Source organism: Haemaphysalis longicornis, unplaced genomic scaffold (assembly GCF_048455015.1).
Source record: "Haemaphysalis longicornis isolate Haplotype H1 unplaced genomic scaffold, Haemaphysalis longicornis Haplotype H1 scaffold_3, whole genome shotgun sequence".
Classification (NCBI taxonomy): Eukaryota; Metazoa; Arthropoda; class Arachnida; order Ixodida; family Ixodidae; genus Haemaphysalis; species Haemaphysalis longicornis.
In genome coordinates this window covers 218,123,261-218,143,980 of record NW_027526335.1, presented here as the reverse complement: position 1 = coordinate 218,143,980, position 20,720 = coordinate 218,123,261, and the positions used below count along the sequence as shown (strand labels likewise).

General features: G+C 45.1%; 1 long non-coding RNA gene across 1 annotated transcript; it reads left to right on the top strand.

Annotated features, from left to right (window-relative positions):
* Positions 1-2,766: 2,766 nt before the first annotated feature.
* LOC144175983 (uncharacterized) lies at positions 2,767-19,661 on the top strand. Its single transcript, XR_013323740.1, has 5 exons — positions 2,767-3,225; positions 4,347-4,464; positions 5,035-5,106; positions 6,677-6,735; positions 16,436-19,661. It is a non-coding gene; the product is annotated as an uncharacterized LOC144175983 (long non-coding RNA).
* Positions 19,662-20,720: the final 1,059 nt, after the last annotated feature.

The following is a 20,720-nucleotide window of genomic DNA, read 5'->3' as shown; positions in this document are numbered from 1 at the left end:
AGTGCACTCATGAGTGAGCTTGCCGACCTATGATTTGAACGGCACACTAAGAGCGCAACAAGTCTTCCGACGCGGCGGCTTCTGCTTACCAAATCTGCCGCATGTTCTCCTGCTACCAAGAAGGAAACATACTTGCAGTAGTCAAACAGAAAACATAAAAATGGTGCGGCTACTACTGCGAGCGCGTATCCACAAAAAAGGGAGGAAAAACACGGCTGCTTAGCGTGGCCCAAGCCGGAGGAATGTTGGGATCTTTATTGGGAGAGAACAGATAGACGTTAAAACAAACCGCGTGACATTTCATCTCCGTGCAAATGACGTCATCGCAATTAGCGCATGCGCACCGCGTTTTCTCTGGGGTAGACGGAAAGAGTGCTGGGCGGCAGCCAAAGGAGGAGCCTGGGGAAATCCTCGACCGACCGCCGCCGCCTGCCACTCGATGATCGGCCAGGGCGTTCGGCGCCGCGCTTTCTGCCTTCCCTTTTCAGGCAGCGGCCGTCCGCTCTCTTCCTTTTGCGCGCGGCTGGATGGAGAAGCGGCGTGGCCGCTTTGGGCCCTGAGGATTGCAGCCACCTGCGGTGCCCTGCCCGTGCGTGGTTTGCGAGTGAAGTGCTGATAAATGGTCGGCGGGTGCGTCCTCTCATGAGGCGGCGACCTTTCAAATTCAGCATGCTGCCTTGCATTTCGGAAGGCACCCGGTGAACGCTCGCTTGTGTTGCGCGCCGTTTAAAACGTGACCATCCGCATCTTTGCGAACGCGAGCTTTCGGAGAGCACAGTTTGCTTTTTTATGTGAAGGTGCAGGTGAGAAATCGGAAGTGAGAGCCTCTAAGAACCTCTTTTGCATTGGTGAGTCTTACTTCAATACTGCAGCCAAGAATGCTAGCCCTTGAGATTTTGTTCACACCTTTGTAAAATAAGTATGCAGCAAAATCAGTGTTGTGAAGTCGCACGGTTCCAAGTAAATTAAGGAAAAAAGAATGAAACTGGAAGATGAATCAACCTGAACGTTTATTGCATGACATGGGGGTGTTCTGCTCTGCCTAAAGTGGTTGGAATACTGAAAAATACCGTAAACATCCTGGTTGCAAAATTTAAGTATTGATAATTACCGAAAAAAGAACTTCATTCGAGAGTATCCCATCAAGACAGCTACTTGAAAAGGAAGGTACTGTGATTCATATACAGCAACATATTGCATTTCCTAAGTCGTAGTGTGTGCCACTTTTTGTGTGTTTGTTCTTGCTGATGCATGCATAATATTTTAGGTTTTTAACCGACCGTTCTGGTTGGGGGTCACCATACTTTTTTTGTCTCTATTGCTTTGGCCCTTGAAAATGACAGCTGTCATAAAACCTGTAAATTATACCAATGAAAGCGTCTATTCAAATTTCTTGTTCTGCATGCAGGTGCTCCTTCTACAGTAAACAAGTTGGACAAGCGCCTCCTCGGCATTTGCCCGCCACATAGTTTTAGACGCTGCCCTCGGTCTTTGCATGACAGGAGTTTCTGCAAGGCCAGTAAGTGGAGAAACTGGCTTCTTTTCTTCCCCCTCCTGACACTGCTTGGAGTACTTAAAGGGACACTGAAGTGATATGTGAACATTGCGGGATTACTAGCGCAAATTGTAGTCCGGAGTCCCCAGGCCATGTTTCGACCACTCTGGGTGCGTTTACGCGATTTTATTTAGTAGAAAAAGTAATTCCAAAATGCTGTCCTCCTCTCTTTACGCTCCCCCATTTTCTGTGGCGTTTTCGTGTAACGTCGGGAGGAGCCGAGCTCGCAATTGGCTGCGCTACTGCACGGCTCCCCGGCCTTCAGACAGAGTCAGTCGGCCCAGCGTTTCGTCCGCCGGTCGCCGACGGGTCGTCGCAATTCGTTCGCTCAGTTGAAACGAAGCCAGGACACGTTTGTGAATGGAAGAATGTGCCTTTCTTTACTTGGTTAGTTTGTACACTGTATCTAGCTCCAAGTCAAGGTCGCTTCCCACAAGCGCTGCACAAGCGCAGATGCGACGCTTCGCTGACTGGTACGCCAGTAGGAAAATATAAGGCCTCTTGAAGGCGGGAGAAGAGTCCGCGAAGTCAATATAGGTACTAAGGAAATAAAATCAACTGATATGTTTCGTACAGCGTAAAACTAGGGAGCGGGAAGCACTTTTTTGCGCTGGGCGAACAAGCACAGCGGCCAGCAGCACGACTACGCATCTGCGAACACTTTTCCGTCTTAGAAATGCAATTGCTAGACGTGAGATATTGTGGAAGCTTGGGGAATGCTTACTGCACGAGCGCAAAACAACAAATAGTCACCTAAGCTGCTTGGAATGCTAAAACTAAATAAAAGTGTAAACTGGTTATACATTATATACCTTATATTTCCAAAGTTGGCAGCGCTCGCCCGTGGAAAATCAACGCGAAGCTGCTTGAGGATAAAGAGTTTGTTGGTAGTGTCAAAAATTACTGCGATAACGACTACGGTAGAAATTGTAATAGTAAAAGCGAAGCATGGGATTGCTTTAAACAAAAACTTAAACTTATGGCCATAGAAAGATCTACACTCTTAGCCAAAATGGGAGAAAATAAGACTAACTGCAGCAATTACGCCTTGCGAGGAACATTTAGTCCCCAAAAGACCAAACGCGCCAAGATTAGGGCCGTGTGCAAAATGAAGGGACCAAACGTTGGTCCCTCGACGCGAATGGGACCAACGGGAAGACTAACAGCGCCCTTTGCTCCCGCAACCAGAGCCTTCTATACTACTAAGAGTTCGGCCATCAATGCATTTCTGCGAGCGGACGCTCAGCACGAATAGTGGTGACGTCATGCTTACAAAACGTGACGTCTCTCATAGAAACCCGCCAGACCCGTCACCCGCGCGCGTCCGGCCCCGGCAACGACGCCGACAACGAGGCTTGCTACACGCCGGCCAAAAGATACAGTACGTCTTATCAGCGTGGGGGATTTATCAGCGTTTCCGCAGTGCGCGGAGAGTGAGCCGAGTGGGTCGTACTTCGGAGACGCCAAACCACCGCCGAGCCAGCCGAGCTGCGACCACTCCGACGACGCCGTGTTTACTTGCGATCGGTGGCTGCTGTGTTGGGGCAGCAACCGCAGCGCTTACGATACCTCGCCTGTTTAGGCTCTCAAACGACCCAGAGAAGCGGCGCGATGGTTACAGAGCATCACCGTAACGACTGGACGCCTGGAAACGTGCGGAGCTATGCGAGGTAAGTGCGCAGTTAGAAAATGATGTCTCTTGCGTGTTTCTCCACTGCTTGGTGATACGTATGACATGGTAACCACGCGCGCCTACGTCGAATTGTTAATATGCGATCTTTGCACCGCATAATTAGGGTTGAAACAAACTGAACGTTGTAAAATACGCCTTTCGCGAGTTAATAACAAAGACGCAATTAAAATCAAGCAGGCTCGTTCGTAAGGTTCCGTTGATATGAATCTTAGGGGACCGCCATCGCGCTGTCACCGAAATTTAAAACAACAAAAAACTTTGTGGTGCACATTTGCGCGCTTCTTGGCCGTTATGGAAGCATCATGCCGAAAGTTAAAAGCGCACTAAGCGAAATACGAAATGGCGCTCGGTAGTCGAAACCGTCGAGGCTCCTTTTTTTACGTGCATGCATGTATCGCTGGGCGCTCACGGAGATATCTAGAAAGTTCTGGGGGATGTCAGTGGACCTATTGGACTTTTAAAAAGTGTGATAAGTGGGGGATAATTGCTTGCCTCAAGCCTCTCGCGAGCAACGCTTTCCAGATCAATCGCAAAAGCCTTGTCTCCTCTCCCTGTGCATAAGCAATACATAACACATTGCAGACGGCTGAAGGAAACTATGGCACGTGTTCGAGCAGTATTCGGGCGCAAACTCAAGGAAACAAATATTACACAGCCCGAAACAGCGCGAACATCTTTACGTGGACGTAAATAAATATGCGTCTATCTGAACTATGCATTTCTAGCCAAACATGTAATTCAGACAGTAATGACCCCCTCTTGCAACGTTTTGTTTCACCTGTTCCTTTGCTCAGCAGCATTCATGAGGTTGGATACTCATGCTTTTGGTGTCACATACAACTAAATCGAGACTTGTGGCCATACTGAGAGGCCCTTGTTGCAACCAGCAGATGGGACCACAATGTTTGTAGTTGAATTCACTAACAGCGGTGCCACCGGTTTCGTGGGATGCTCAATCGTGTTTGTTTTGTCTGTATTGCTGTTTGCTTTGTTTTATGCTCGCAGTGATATGGCCTGTAGTACAGACCTCTGGGTTGCTGCAAACGTACTGTTGCAGACTGGGTGACATAAGCTATTAATGTCCTTTTTATCTTACAGTTTGATCAGCAAACCAATGCTCCACTGCAGCCTACATTCCTATGGCCTTGGTTAGCGTCAAGTACCAGCGCAAAAAGGGCACCATCAACCTTTTTTCACGGTTAGAATGTCTGTATTGGTAAGCACAAAGTTGTCATTACATTTTTGAGGCGTCTGCACAAGTCCAGCAGAATTTTGAGCTGTCTACAAAGCCCATCGGCGTGACTAGCTTGGTTCATCTGTCCATTGGCAAACAGACATGTTGCAACAAATTAATTGAGGCACTTGTGTGCTGATGTCCTTTGAATGCATATGTTTCGTTACTTGTTGAAGACTTTTATTCCTACGTCGTGTTTCCTTCCCTTTCCCCGTGTTCCTTTCTTTGTCTTTTGACCTCCCTCCTCTGCCTTCTTCACCTTCTGTGCCACTTGAGTTTCTGAGGCATCGCTCTCTTCCAGGCTTTGAGGCTTGCTGGAGCCATTATGACCACTTTGCTAGCTCTAAGCACACGCACAAGCTCTACCTTGATACACGCAAAGAAAGTTTATGGGTTGTTTTTATAAGCCACAGTAATTTGCAGTGTGAAGGAGCCGATAGTGCGCGGCTGTCTTAAGCAACCGTCTTGAGAGTGGGTTTAGAAAATGTCTCAAATGGTCTTAAGCTGGTTTGTAACCGCACATTCTCTGAGCCATTTTTTACTCTGCCGCAGCCTCACACGTCTGCAAGCGCCCCTGTGGTCAAGTCGCAAGTCACGGAGAGCTCCTCCTCCAACGTAGATGTGGTATGCACACTTTCTATGGAACCTCACTAAGCATTGTGCCATGTCTCAGTAACCTCCTGAATGGATGGGGCAAGAAGTAAGCACATAGATGCGGAACTTGCCTTTGCCTAGGCAGTTTTCAGGTTGTTCCATCCTGCTGAACAGTGGGGCCGCACAGTGATGGAAGCATCACACAGCATTTCTGTGACCCTTTGGTGCTAGGGCATCCTGTGCTCCTTACCACTAGAAAGGACGGCGTAAAGAGCGGAGTAACTGCTTTTTCACCCTTATACATGCTGGCGTAAAGGTTAAAATGAGAACCGATATTGTTGTGAAGATAGGTTCCCCGTGTTTTTGACGCCCTGTGGCAAAATGATGACATATTAAAAAAAAGGTGGGATGATGCTGCTCACTGACATGAAAAACTGTGTGAACTGTACCAGGTTCCTTATTAGGAATGCTAGTCATATCTTCACAGAAGTGGGGAGTGTCCTCATCTGAGGCTGTGATGCCATTCCATCCTCACTTAAAATAGACTGCAAACAGCAAGCATGATGGTTGCACTGGTGAGGATTGGTTGTGGAATGACCGGAGGGCAGAGCGTGAATGAGTGGTGGGACATTACCTACCAGGCTGGGTTCACACAGGCACAGATTTTGGGACAATTACCCAAGTAATGCATTAAAATATGGCAGGCAGTAGAATGTTGCCAATGACTTAGCTCGAATGACCTAACCAAACTACCATTAGAGCTCTGTATGTCTTTTTTTATTTGAAAGTAGGTCGTGTCAGTAACACAATAAAATATTGCAAAATTAACCACCTCATACATACAGTTCAACTTGCACCTTTCATCTTTCTTGTAAAGAGCTCACACTGTATGGTGGAATCACATTTTTTGGATGGCTCGGAGTCCACAAGAAAAATCGGTTCGAAGAGAATGAAGAAATTCCAATAAACTATTGACATCACAAAATTTCTAATGCCTTGTGCACCAGTACCAATAAGGAACCTTCCTTCCTTTTTTTTTCTATGTGAACTGCAACAGGCCCCTTAGGAAGCAACACTGGCGGCTAAAAGGCATTATTTTTTTACTTTTCAGGTTAACTTGAACGTTTATTTGTATTTTATTATCTGATATTGTCGTTTTTATTAAATTTTCTTAAAGCACTTTAGTTGCTGGGTTAATCTTATAAACAATTACAAGCAAACAAAACAGCAAGCTGTGCAGTGAGGGGTGGTGGCATTGAAAGCCTGGGACCCTTGTGAGAGTAATTTTTTAATAATCTCGCAAGCTTGATTTCAAAATTTAGCAATGGTTGAGTAAGAATAATACATAGACACCACAAGTAGTGATTGAATTGTGTTCTGAAAAGCCGTATAGGTTCCCAGAATTTTCAAATCGGAAAGCCCTGTTGATTTAGACAACCTCTTGTTTGTCAAATTGGGAGGGGGAGTGTGAAAAAGCTTGGTTAATATGGTAGCCTCCAACTGGACTTAACAGTGAACAAGTGTATGTAAATACATTCTGTGCGTGCACTTTGTGCCTACTCCTTGCAAATCGTTGTGCTTAAGAAATTCTCTGCTGCAGGGTGCAGCACTACTTTGGCCAGACCCCAAGGTACAGGAACCTGCACCAGACCCAGAATGGTATGCTTTTACGGTGTCTTATTACACCGTGTGAATAATATAGCAGTACAGCTGAGAGCATAAATATTAGCTTGCTTTTTTCCCTCGAGCAAGATGTGATGCGGCATTGAACTGTTGCTTTTAATTCCTCCTTTCTGATATTATTGCGTTGTAAATACTTTAACTCTTTCGCTGCCGCCGGAAGATTGACTAATTTTAGGGGTCCAAGAAAACATTTTTTTTCCTGCTAAAAAATTGGTTAGGCACTAATTGCAGGAACACAAAATGCAGATTATTTAACGGCATTTCCAATAATACCAGTTTTTTAAAGGTTTTCATATATCATAGTTGTAAAAAAATATCAAAACCAAAATTTTTGTCAATTGGTCGACAAAAATGATAAAAAAGGAGTTGTGTATATCAAACCACCAGTAGTAGAAAAAAAATTAGAATATACATTTTGTAGGAAAACATTTCAAAAACGCGCCCTAGAAAAAATGTCGACTTGCGCGGAACAGTTTGTCAGATATAAAAAAAATGTTAGCATGGACGGTGCTCGTGTCATGCGGTGAAGCCCAACCTCCAATTCAAAATGTGCAATTTCGGGTGCTTTCCTGGAATAAATCTGGCGGTTTGTCATTATCAGAGGCACCAATTTGCCCCCACATAACGTAAAAACATCTTGTCAATGGCTGACTTTGCATTTACAGCGAGCACAATATTTGGGACAAGCACGCGATGCGGAAAAAACATGCATGAAGTTGAAAACGGAACGCAGTGGCTGATGCTTGTTGTCATTCACGGTCAGTTATCTCTCAAAACATAAGGCTGAGCTTTATTATCATCTTCTTACTCGCAATTGTAGCATTGCTCACAAAAATGAGGTACGATGAGCTAGAATCGTGCCCTGCGATCTTTGGCAGAGTAGCAGTTGAGCGCTGAAAAAGATCAGCACAACGAGCCTCCTCTATTGCAGTGCCACTAACAGTTTTCAAATGAAACAGTACAAAAACTTATCAGAGACTCCGTCCGAATAGACAGTTCAACTAAGCAGCAACATTAGACACCCGGATATACCCTCGCATGGAAACGAAACTGGAAGGCGAACAGCTGGCAGTGTAAGGCCGGTTTGAAGTGCTGTCCTCGGCGGAACAGATATCTGGCGACTGGGTGTGACCTTTTGACTTGCATCTGAAGTTCTTATCGCAGAAATCGGGTTAAGGTGGGGGGAAATCAGGAGCGCCGTGCTTTGTTCGAGGATCAGTCACGGACGCTTCAGGCGCCATGGCAGGTAGCCTTGAAGTTGGGTAACTGCGTAGTAGCGCTAAATATGAATTTCGCGATGCAGAAACGAAACCGAAACTGTTGTAAACTGTTTGCGAATGGTCCTGGGGTAAGTAGAACTACCACAGTACTTAGAACAACGTGCACAAAGGCAATAAAACTACCTAAAATCATAAAATAGCTTTGCAACCAGCACTGCTTGACATTTTCAGCCGATTTCTGGGATTATTACTATCAGAGCGCGAACCTGACGATTGAAAATTGTTTGCTAGTTCCCCATTCACGCCCTGATAACAAAAAACAAGCGCTGGTGAAGAGTAATTACGAGTTGCACGCATTCTTCGTTGGTAGCCGTGACGCGCGATGACCACGCCCCTTTTCCACACCCAGGTGATTCAAAAGCGTGTCAAAAATCACGTTTCCGTTGCAAAAATGAAAACAAAACTGATTTTGAAAGGCCATTTTCTGATCTAACTCCGAACAGCTTTACTTGTTCGAGAAACGCCTGGAACGCTATGAAAAGGCGCTCCCAAAAGTATCGATCAAATTGATCGATTTTGATAGGCACGGTAGCGAAAGAGTTAAGGTCTGTCCCTTAGACCTATCAACTGATAAAATAGAATGACATGCACAAATAGTAGAGTGGAAGAGGATTTTTGGCCCATAACTGCTAGTGAACACAATCTGCATTCCAAACCCACTCCAATATCGTCTTCCAGCATAGTGCTTTGGCATCTGAGCTGTGGAAGTTTCTTGTTGAATGCATGAACACCGGCAGTTTGTAAAATTACCTGGAAGTGAATTTCTGGAGCCCTTACGTATGTGGGAATTTGGCACTTCTCCGAGGGAAATTAGTTGTTTTATTTATAGTGCAAGTAAAACCTCAGTCTATTTCTGATGCTCAGCATCAGGCACCCTCCCCACCAATTCTGAAATTATCACGGGATGTTGAAGTAGTGGTTTTCAGTTTGGTATGATAGCATCTTGATCTTTGAACTTGTGGGTCTTTTTTAGTTTCTGGTGTGTGCAAGTTCCAGAGCTGCCATGCACCCACTTTTGCCAGAGTAAGGCAAACAAACATAGCCATGGCAAACAAACATAGCCAATAAATGCACATGGGACTTGATGATTTGTTCACACCCTGTTTAGCGAAAAGACCAGAGTCCAGCACCTTTCGGGTGCACCATCGAACAGAAGGTGTTTATTAACACATAACCAAAGGCAAAAGCAGAAGATCTAGCTTGCAGTCAGCCCATTTTCAGGGTAGCATCTGGGCCAATCTTGTGTGCGCGTATGTGCCCTTGTACGAGGGGCAGCCAACTAACTACTACTTTTCCCAATATCCTCCCACCTGTGACAGCATTTACACTATTTCAAGTTGTGCTGTCCTAAGACTCAAGAACAAAGTAGGTCAATTTGTGAACTAGTGAAATTGTCACATCACATTGCCCTCTACGTGTAATATATTCCTTGTTGCTGAACTCCTTTCACCGTCTTTCTCAAGGAGTTCGCTAACTCAGGCCTCTGAAAGGTTGAAACTTTGTCTGCAATGGCTTCTTCACTGCTCTCTGCTTTCCTGAGTTCGCCGTCCTTAGTAGTCATGTCTTCTTTGCATTCTTCGACAGCTCACTTAGACTTGTTTGCCTCGATTCTTCTGACCTGTCTTGCGCATGGCCAGGGTCCTATTCTCCGAGAGGTGCAGCTTGTTCCACTTCTTCAGAGGCAGCTGGAAATCCCTGGGCTTAACAACCATGGAAATAGGGTCCTGCATTACTACAGTGCCTTCGCTGTTCGTCTCTTGTGAATCCTCACTGCTTGCGACACATGTTTTTGTTGCGCTCCTTGGCTGCAACTACATGTTTAACAGTCGAGTACGAATTTCCTAGGTGAACTTTCCAGCAGTGCTTCTGCGTGTCCTACTTCAAGAACAGCATTGCCTACAAAGCAGCTTTTGTGGCCCAGTGGCCAATCAAAAGGTGACAAGTTTATGTTGCTCGCTTCATCAAAATTCTTGCAGGACGTCGAAATAACAGTTCCTCGTCAAGCAGTGGGACAGTCTTTGTATTCAACGGGTTGCGTGCACTGTTTCTCTGTAGGCTTGGAAAAGGGAACCAGTGCCCTCGGATGCACAGCCTGTCGACTTTTCACACAAAGAGGCCTCTCCATGTAGTTGCTGCTGTGGCGGAGGGCACTTGTGAGAGTGTGTTGTTTGGAGAGCCGCTTAAACTGATTTCTCGTTGATAGGCAGGGTGTCCTTGTGCTCTTCATGTACCTCTATACCAAAACTGAAGCTCTGTCGAGGGCTGGAAACATTGACAAGGGGCTGGTTTGCTTGAGCTTGTTACAGTGCAGAACAGCTATCTCTGTTTAGCATTCGACAGCTCCTGCTCTTTGCTTTAACCACCGTCAAATCACGTTTGTCTTTCAATCTATGCCAAAACTGTGTTGCTTGATGAGGTGCTGTCATTGCGTACATTGCCCTTGTGTACAGTCGTTTTTCTTCTTTGCCTTGGATAAGGCTTCGGTTCTTGAGATGTGCGTGCTAACGTTGCTGTAATGTCATCCAGCTGTACATCGCCTTTCTTCAAGTCCTCACATAGTCATGAACAAGTGATCATGAAAATATGAACCAGTACACACAGTAGGGCAATTTCTTCCTATTCAAGTCCAATTTTTTTTGAGGCGTGGCTTAATTCTAGTAACAAAGTTGGGAAACGTGGTTTTGCAGTTATAGCAACAGCGACTCAGTATTGGACGTCCACAAACAGTATTTCAGTTTTGCATGTTTTGGTTCACATTTGCATGTTCACATTTCATTTGTCCACCACTGTACGTCCTTAGCTACTGCAACGAGGTCTTCCTGGGTGCTCTTTAATGGGCCTTGTGGCATCCACCCTAAAGACGTCTCACTACCATTAACCCGTTTTTAAGCCTTCCAGTCTTGCCACTTGCGACTTTCCAGTACCCGACTCCTATCAGTGCTTTGATGGTGCCATCTGATGCGACAGCATCATCGGCGAGGTAAAGGTCACTGATCTCCCATGCAAAAAGTAAAAACCGTGAACGGATTTGCACTGCATGTCAAGGGTACCTCGAGGGCTTCGACTAAGACAAACTTGTTGTGTTGGCTTGGAATAAGCAGCTCCACGCATCTTGGGGTTTGCTTGCGAGAGGGCATTTTGCCTATGTTTGTAATTTGGGACACTCTTTTCCGATGACTTTACAATGAAGGTTTTTCGCTATGCTGTCCTTGACCAATGTCCACTGGCTACTACCGCCGAGAAGGCAATGAAGAAGTTGCAGCCTAGCGGAACCACTTGCCCAAACTGTCGCTGTTTGCAGCAAAACGGTATCCGTCACATGTGTCAGACGGTTCCCAGACAGTTTATCGAACACCGTTTTATCGAACGCCGTTTCATCGAATGCCGTTTTATCGAACCACCTACGTCTGTTTTATCGAAAGTGTGGTTCGGCGGCTTTCATTGTAATTTTCGGGGTTTATTTTGTTTAACTGGCCATCGCATTAACCTAACCTGCAGTTAGCTTCAATCTACATTGTCTCTGCCGTGCATTACATACAAAAACCTGCTTATATTTGTTGAAGCATCTCTCTCGTGCTTTCGATCACCTTTGTTTCATTAGATTTTTAAATTTTTTTGCGTCTTCATTGATTGCACTCAAGCATGTACGTCCCTCTTGTTTATATGACAGAATTCAACACTATACTATAATAACAAACCTGACCGCGTGAGCAATATACTTTGGATGTGTATTTAGGTTGGTGTTGCCAAATACTATATCCTTCCGCCATGGTTCATCATTACGTGGTAAAAACACTTGTCCTCCCCCAATTTTTCTAGTCACGTGGTTTGCACGTAACTCCCACGCGGACCATGTGGTCGCATTGTTTGCATCTGGAGAAATCTCGTGCCAAGAACTTCTGAAAGATTAGTGCTATATGAATGGAACACGGGAAGGAAGGGGGGGGGGAGACGACAATGGAAGTGAGACCCCAACAGAGGTGGTGGAGTCTGGGAGAACTCGTCACAAGTGAACCCGTCACAGCCAACTCGTCATATGTGAACTCATCAAAAGAGCTAGAAACACATATGTCGGAACAGGCTTTTACTAGCTGTCCAGTTGAAAGTTTGGACACTGGACGCACAAGCGCTGATTTGATTGATTTTGGGGTTAACGCGTCCAAGAAAGACCTCAGCAACTAGGCGCGCCGTACTTGAAGGCTCCGGATTAATTTTGACCACTTAGAAATCTTTTATGCGCGCCAAAATCTTGACACACGGGGGTTTTCGCTTTTCGCCTTCACCCAAAAAACGCCCACCGCGGCCTGGATACAACCCATGACCTTGGGCTTAGCACCACAGCGTAGAGTCATTAACACCGCCTTATCCCTTCAGCTAACGCGACGGGGCTGCTCAAGTGCCAAGAAATGAGTTACATAAACACACGCGGGAAAGTAATGATGTGGCGATACAAAGCCGGACTATGAAAAACTGAGAAGCATATCAGGGCATTATAGCCTATACGCTACAATGGCGTGTATGCTGTGGATCAGACGGGGGAATATACAGAGACGGAGAGTCGTTGTAGAAGATCCGCCTGCCCAATGAACCGACTAAGAAATTGACGGAGAGAATCGCTTGCACATCCCCAAAACATTAAAGGCATGCAAGAAATAAAATGCGTCTACCTACTTTAAATACTACACATTTTGGTAAATAATAAGAAACCGCTGTGGAAACAATCTTTTTGAATTGCGTAGCATAGAGGAAACGAAAATAATATACTGCAGAAGGCTCAAATGAAAAGGCTGAGAAAAACATTTTCGATAAAACGGCTTCGATTTAACGCCCGTCGGTAAAACGGCGTTCGATAAAACGCTGTTCGATAAACTGTCCGGACCCCGTGTCAGAGTGCTGTTCACTTGGACTCCTTTTGTGACAGACTAACTGCTCCTGGGTGCCTGTTGCCGAACAACTGGTATCTTTAAGGTCACACAAGAATTTTTTAGTGTCGGCAGTGACAGATTTGCCAACTCAGCAATCATTCTTTTCGATAGTCCTTGGTGCAGTGAAGTTTCTTGCAGCAACGGCTGCTTCATTCGAGTAGGTAATTTTGCTCGAGGGTTAAATTTTGTCACACCTAGTAAAGGTTGGTTTTTGCATTGCAGAACTGGCAGCTTTGTTATTTCTGGAAATGGTGGTAAGTGCAAGTAAGGGCTTTTTCTGGTGAGTAAACTCACCCGATACGGTTTCAAAGCCTCTTTACTGCTATGGACTTCTACTGCTTCCGTGCCTCTGGACTTCTTTTTAAAAAGAGGTCCAGGAGCACCGAAAATGTGTCAGTGGACTGAGCTGCATCAGCTTGTGCTCACAGTAGTGAGGTAGCCGCTTCTTGATAACCACTGAGCAAGCACTGTACTTCTGCTTCACCCCTAGTGCTTCAAAACTAGCGGTTTTAACCACTTGGTCGTAGAGACGTCGCAGCAAATGTCTCTTAGCTGAATCAACAGCCTGCAGCTGTAGGAAGTGAGTTGTGGTTAATCGCAAGGTCCTTCCTTCCACAGTGTTCCTCCAGTAGATTGACCGCTATTTGGTAGTTGCTGTCAGAAAGGGAAAGGCTGCTGATCTTGTCGTGTGCCTTCCCAACAAGGTATTTGGTGAGTTATTTGAACTTGTCAATAGTTGACAGCTGTGTGCTGTAGTGTGATGTCTTCATACTCATTCCAAAAGGAGCGCTCGCCTTGAATCGCTCCATCGAACGTTCCTTCTGCACTCAGTGACCTTGCTTTATTTATCGGGGCTTTTGCCATTTGTGGGTATTGATTTTCTTCGCTCCGACGTGACAGTTTAGCTTTGGCCACACATATGAAAACATGACATGCTTCCACAGCTTTCCACTCGAGCTCAGAGTTGTAATCATACGCAAGTTCTTCAGTCTGTTTGTTGAGTTTCCAAAGTTCATTGTGGGTACACCGACTCAAAGGGTGGCCTGCTAGCGCTTGTGTCAATCCATTCTTGTGAGGGCTTGGGCATGGGATCAACTGAGTTCATTCACGAATGGCATGGCACGCCAGTGCGTTCAGGTTCGGACAGCCTAAAGCTTGTTGGCAGCTGGAAAGCATTGGGTCTGAACTGGACATATTGTAGTAGCACCGGGCTTTGGTTCAATTGCAAAGGCTGCTTCTTCAGTGGTTTTGAGGAGATGATGTGTCACGTCATTCCCAAGTTTTCAGCAACAACTTTTGTGAAAAGACAAGAACCCAGCAACCATCAGCTGCACCATTCAACAGAAGGTGTTTATTAACACATTGCCAAAGAAAAGAAAGGGATCCCGCATGCAGTTAGACTATTCGGTAGGCAGCTTCTTTGCCGATCTTCTACATAGGTATATGCCCTCGTCTGAGAGCCAGCCAACAAACTACTACTTTTTCGTACATCTTGCTGTGGGGTTCATTTCTACATCTAGCGGTATGGTTACGCCTCTTTCTAAGTCGTGGTATTTGTTTCGATCGATTGTAGGGTTTAACGCGCCGACGCAACGCAGGCGATGAGGCGTGCCGTAGTGGAGGGCTCCGGATTAATTTTGACCACCTGGGGATCTTTAACGTGCGCCGAAATCTCGTACACAGGCGTTTTTGCTTTTCACCTCCATCAGAAAAGCGGCCGCCGCGGCCGGGAATCGAACCGGCGACCTCGTGCTCAGCAGCGCAACGTCTTAGCCACTGAGCCACCACGGCGGGTGTGGTATTTGTTTCACTTGCTCCGATGGAAAAAGTGAGAAACTTCGTTCGGGCAACATTACAGGTTCCAAACATTGCGATTTCGTCTTTCCAGTTGTTAGTGCGTTCACATTTGCCAAATATTGCATAAATATTACACCTCTGCGTAATGCAGGGGTCGTACAAATGTGCAAAAAGAGCTGCTTTGCTTCCGTGTTTACCTGCAGATCCTTATCGCCATTCAGCCTAGCACTTATGTAGCTGTATGTGTGTGATGCAGTTTCTATAACCGTTATTACTGGGTGTCAATAAATGCTGCAGCCAATTGTTTCTGGCTCTTGGGGAAGCCGCTTGTGTTCCAGAGTGTTCAAGCAGCTTGCACACACAGTCGCCGTCTGTGCGATTGACTGCTCAGTACAGCATATCTTTGTTGCACAAGCTTAGGATAGTTTGTAGATTTACAACCTCACTAGCTTCTTCGAAAGAAGCTAGTAATGGTCAATTTGAATGGCCTGTTTACAATTAAGGGATCAGAGGAGCTGGCCACGTTCTTTAAGGACAGCCACGAGCAGACGTTCACAATGTTTTCAGTCAACATTAAAGACTTGTATTACAGCTTACCTTATGGCCGACTGTTGGAGTTTATAGAACATCGACATTTATGGGATGTTCAAGTTTCAAAATTTTGTTGGTTTGACAGTGGAGGGGTTTATCGAACTGTTTTCACTTTATTTAAAGTCAACTTTCATGGATTGGTGTGACAGCATTTATCTGCCAGCAAGCAAAATGTGCATTGGGTCCTGTGTGGCTCCAGTTCTCATTGAGGTATTCTTCGGAGGTTTTGACAGACTAACAGGCTATTTGAACCGCTACAGCAAAGCTAGAACAAAGTTACGTTTGTTCGCTTTGTGCACGACTACCTTGTGTTTAGAGGTGCTGTTGCTTATCAACCAAGTTGTTCTGCCACACTCAGTGCTTTCCCTCAGCATTTGCAGCCGCTCAGTTTAACCCGTGAACTTCTCCCGGACAAGACAATAAATTCATAGACCTAAAACAACGATTCTATGATGGCTGTCCGTGTTGGCAGTACGAGCCTCGAGCATGGCAACCGTTACTTCCTTTCTCGTCTGGACACTCGAAGATTGTAAAGCGGGGTGTCGCTAACTTGTGTATTCTAAACAGCCCCAGGAAATCTTGTCCCCGCAACACGGCAGAAAGCCTGGACTTAACTGACCTAAGCCCGGTTCCCGAGCATCTCTTGATAACAGTTGTGCGCGTGACATTCTGAAAGCATGTAAGGAGGGTACCGTGTACGGCAACAGAAAGAAGACAAGAGAAAACAGAAATACGCCCTCATTCCTTACAAGCATGGTGTCCTACACGCTTATAAAGATTGATGGAAAAGCTGATAAAGTTGAACATGTTCAGTCTGCAACACGCCCTGATAAGGTTGAAAATTTTCAGTCTGCAACACGTACACTCGACGCTCATCAATTACACTCCTGTAGGACCACTAAAAGGTGGTCGAGCTAAGCGGAAAACAGAATAACTATTGGCAAACTACAACGCAGAGTTTCTGGATGGGACCTCTAAATTTGATTAGGCAAAGTGGTGAGCTAAAAGTTACCATACTAAGAAACAGCTGTACTAATGTGCAATAAACTGAGCAATTACAGGTGTCTTTGTTTTTCTTTCCAGGCTGTTCCTTCAGTGGGCAAGATGTCAGAAAATGTGTCGCAGGGATTTTGGAACCCTCCCGTGCGGTTGGCCTAGATGCAATGTGGCCCTCACACAGACATAGGAGCTGGAAGCTACGGCATGAACTTGTCCTCAGAAACGGTGTCATTTGACATTGCCTGAGAATCTAGCACGGTACAGACTGAAAAGAAGTTTGTGTACACTGCAGCCTTTGTTGAAACTGAAAAAAGAAATGTAAAATCACTGTGGCCTATTTGATGTCCTACAACGGCACAAGTCTCAAGCTGTTACAGTGAATTGATTAACTTTGTGCAGAGGCCGTTGTGATTAATTCCCCAAGGTTTTGTCCGCCTCCCAACAGGAAGGCTGGTAACATCTGCAAAACAGCTTACACAATTCCTGCCTGGTCTGGTCGTGCCTTACTTGTGACTTCCCAGCATTTGTGTATAATTAAAAAATAAAGAAGCCCTCAACTCAACTTGTAAGGCAAGCAAAAGTTGTTTAACACACGTCTTTAACACGTTTTTTTAACAAGAATAACTGTTTCTTGCATGTTCAAGATCTCAGGCAGATTGACTTTTGTTTGACTGCACTTTAAAATGTTTTAAATGATACTGCTTCCCTCTCTCGAGAAAAGTTTGTGTGCTGCTCATATTGTGCATCAAAAGCAGTCAACTGTTTCCACTGCCTTTCTGACATGCACCTGCTCAGTATGGAGGTTATGAAAATTCAATGTAACTCTGTCTGCAGTACATAGTGCCCCTAAAGGCGTTTCTGTGTTCTGTTCTGGCTTTATTCCATACTGCTCAGCAAAAGTTCAGCCAATTTGAAAAGCTCAGCCAATTTGAATGAACCATTTTTTGTCATAAACATTGTTTTTCATGGACCATTGATATTGGACAAGACTACACAACCACACAAATACACCAGTGGCTGGCTGTTGCGGCAAATCTCAAAGAACAACTGGAACTAGCAACCCACACCATGAAAGCTTTCAGCGGCTGCCTCGACCTAGGCCTCTGATCTGTTTCTGCTATCCTGTGACTGATAAAGTTTCTGTGTATCTGTGGCTGACATTGCTAATCCATGTGAGAAGAGTAGTCGGGGAAAAGGGAAATAACTTATGACATATGTACTCTGTTTACAAAAAAAGTAATGTCTAAAATTAGTGATAAGTGAATTACCGCTGGGAAATTTAGGTAGACTATGCCAATGAAAACAGTGTGTCATCATTGTTTACGGTTGCTTCCCTGCTTCAAAAAAGTAAATTTACCTTTTAATTCAAAATCTACTTGAATAAAAATTACTTATAGCTTATTTTCAATAACATGAGTGCCAGTGTGACTTCCTCGGTGAAAGTTTGAATTGAAACATCTTTAGGGTCACCATTGCAAGGCACGTTTTTCATTGAAAGCTGTTCTTACAAGCTGACAGCCAAATTAATTTATTTACAGTATACCACCATTATAACGAGGCCTTTTGAACAACAAACTGGCTTCACCATAGGTGACACTTACTTCAAAAGCAGATACATGTACGCTGTGGTAATGACTATAAAACACCTCAAAAGATTTCTTATGAGGCTTTTTTCACACGATTGCTTTATTAAATGTCATGCCGTCTAGTGATACATCTGCAAGCATGTTGCACGTTGTGAGAGGTGGCATATCAAAAAATGCATGACCTAACACCTACGCAATCACTGAAGAAGCACACGGCCGACAGAAAAATTTTGGTGAGCTCCAGTGCAAGTGAGAGTTCAGGTGAGTATAATTTGACAATTTTTGAACGGTTGTGCTTTGTGGAGAGAACGTTTAAGCTCTTCTGTTACCTTTGCAAGACTGATGAATACAGCCTTCCCCATTTAGTCTGTAAAACCAAGGTGGAACGTCTGAAATATTTTCAGACAATTCAGAAAAGGAACTATTTTTGTAGGGTGAGTAATGCAATATTTCACTGCACTTACGGAGATATACAGGCTGTAGTGTGGTTATATCTCGAAATGAAGCACTGGTATAGTAACTTCTATTTATTTCCGTGAAGATAAAAAAAAAACAAGAACGCTCTTCAATCAGCTTGCACAACATTTTAATGCATGCAAAACAATATCCACAACTTACAAAACTGAATATGAAAAGGGAAAAAAAATTAACCCAGCTATTAGTCATAAACAGTCAAAATATTCGTGCACATGCATGCGTGCCGTCGGCGACGATTAAGGCTCACCAAACGTAAAAACTTGGTATTCAAGTTCGTCTATTTGACAAGGCGCTTTTACAATATACGTAGTGCTGAGTCACGGTTTATAACAAAAGGTAGCATGAAAACCTGTTCCTCAAACTATTCATGCCTTATCTAACAAGTGAACGGACGCTTGGGCATGCAATTTCACGACGAGGCAATCGACAGGTTAAGCGACAAACTTCGTTAAGTGTTGTTGCGATCATTACCAACACGGCCCAAATGTTCCGTGCGCGTTGAACAAGCCTTATTAGGGGCTAAATAAGCTACGTGACCCTGAGCACTTGTTAAACGCTGGGGAAAAACTGCTGTACAACACCGCTACGTTACCGAGTAACAGCAACTTCTTTGGCACAAACCAGGCGCCTTTCTTGCAGTAACAGCTGACCGCCGCAACAGCCGGTGCGGTCGCCCGATTTTCAAAGCCGGTCGCGCGGATACATGCTGTTACTTCGACATGCCCATGTCCACACGCAAATGATTTTATGATTTTTGTTCTTCGCAACTCCCCAATTTAATAACCTGTTCCAAGACAGCCGACAAAACATTTTCAACGGCAGCCCCACAGTCTGTCGACGCGTAAATTAAGCCTACGGAACACTTCGGCCGATAATGAGCTCGCGCTAAAACTAAATACCATTTACAGCGGCCGGTAACACTCTGCACGCATACGCCAGTAGCCTAAGCGTTGACTATTAACGACAGGGATTGATTATCGGCGTGAAAACAGCTTTCCGCTGCCTTGTTTTCTTACATGACCGATCGAGCTTCCTCACACACCCGGGCGCCGCCATGTTTACGCTGCCCTCCTCCGCGGAACCCTCCCCTGGAGCCTTCGGCGGCGACTCCCATGCTTTCTCTACGGGCGCGGCGTAAATATGGCGGAACCAACGAATTTTAATGACGTTGTGCGTAAATATGGCGGTGGGACAACAATTTTTCGTGATGTACTTCGTAATCGTTACGTCACAGCATGACAGGCTCCTCCCCCTGACCGAACTCTTGTAAATAGAAGGCTCTGCCGCAACGTTGCTGTTGCTCCCCCTTGCGGGGGCCCTCCGACTTGTTTCTACTTGTTCGGCGGCCAGCGGGGACGGACGTGCGAAAGGTGAGCTGCGGCGGTGACGGCTTTTCCCCAATCGCCCTTTTTTTGAAGTTCGTGAGCTTGCATCGTAGCGTCAGAGTGCCAGCTATTTTTTAAAACCAACGCCAGTCGATTCGCTGTGCGTTACTGCCGACGGCGACCTAATTTTTATTTGTTTCGGTCAATATTTACCCAATTTTTTGCTTAACCCTAAAATAGTAAAAATGCCATTTCTCTTTAAACAAGTGGCCCAACCGCATAAATAACCGTCCCAGCAGGAGCAGCGTACAAAAAGGAAGCTAACCGCTAACTTCTTTTCTTTTGAAATTGCAGTTTTAATACATTTATAGCCAGAAATGTCAAAGCGTGGTTAACACGTGGCCGAGAATCTTGAAGGGCTCTAACTTTTTAGGCAAACATATGAACACTAAAATAGCAACATGGTGCTGCTAGGACACAAGAATTACTCGCAGACATATTACGTTTTAAATGAAAACGTGATATTTTAAGCAGGAAAATTACAAAAGTCTGGCAGAACGCCGGAACTGCAACGGACGCGTACACTCTGAGGCTGAGTAGGGCAAAAATAGTTGCACCCTCGTAACCGCAACTACGTCCAGAATAAAACTAGACAAAAACGGTTAAAATCTGATGTAAATTGGCTGAGTAAGGCATTTTTTTTCATATTTTGCGGAACCCGAACTTGTAATCTGCCGGACCACAGCAGAACGACAAAATGAAGTCTTCCTCGAAGGCGCGGTCTGACCGCCGTAATAAAAATCCTCTAACAAAATCGTAGAATCTTTATGTATCTCACGGCAAGTTTTTTTTTTTTTTTGAGAATACAGTGTCATCTAATGGCCACTTTTCCAGTACCGGCCCTCCTTGTGGCCGCCACGGCGAACCTAACTGGCAGTAACGCGCCCCCCCAAAATTGTTTGGCTTTCGGGGAACTCGTTC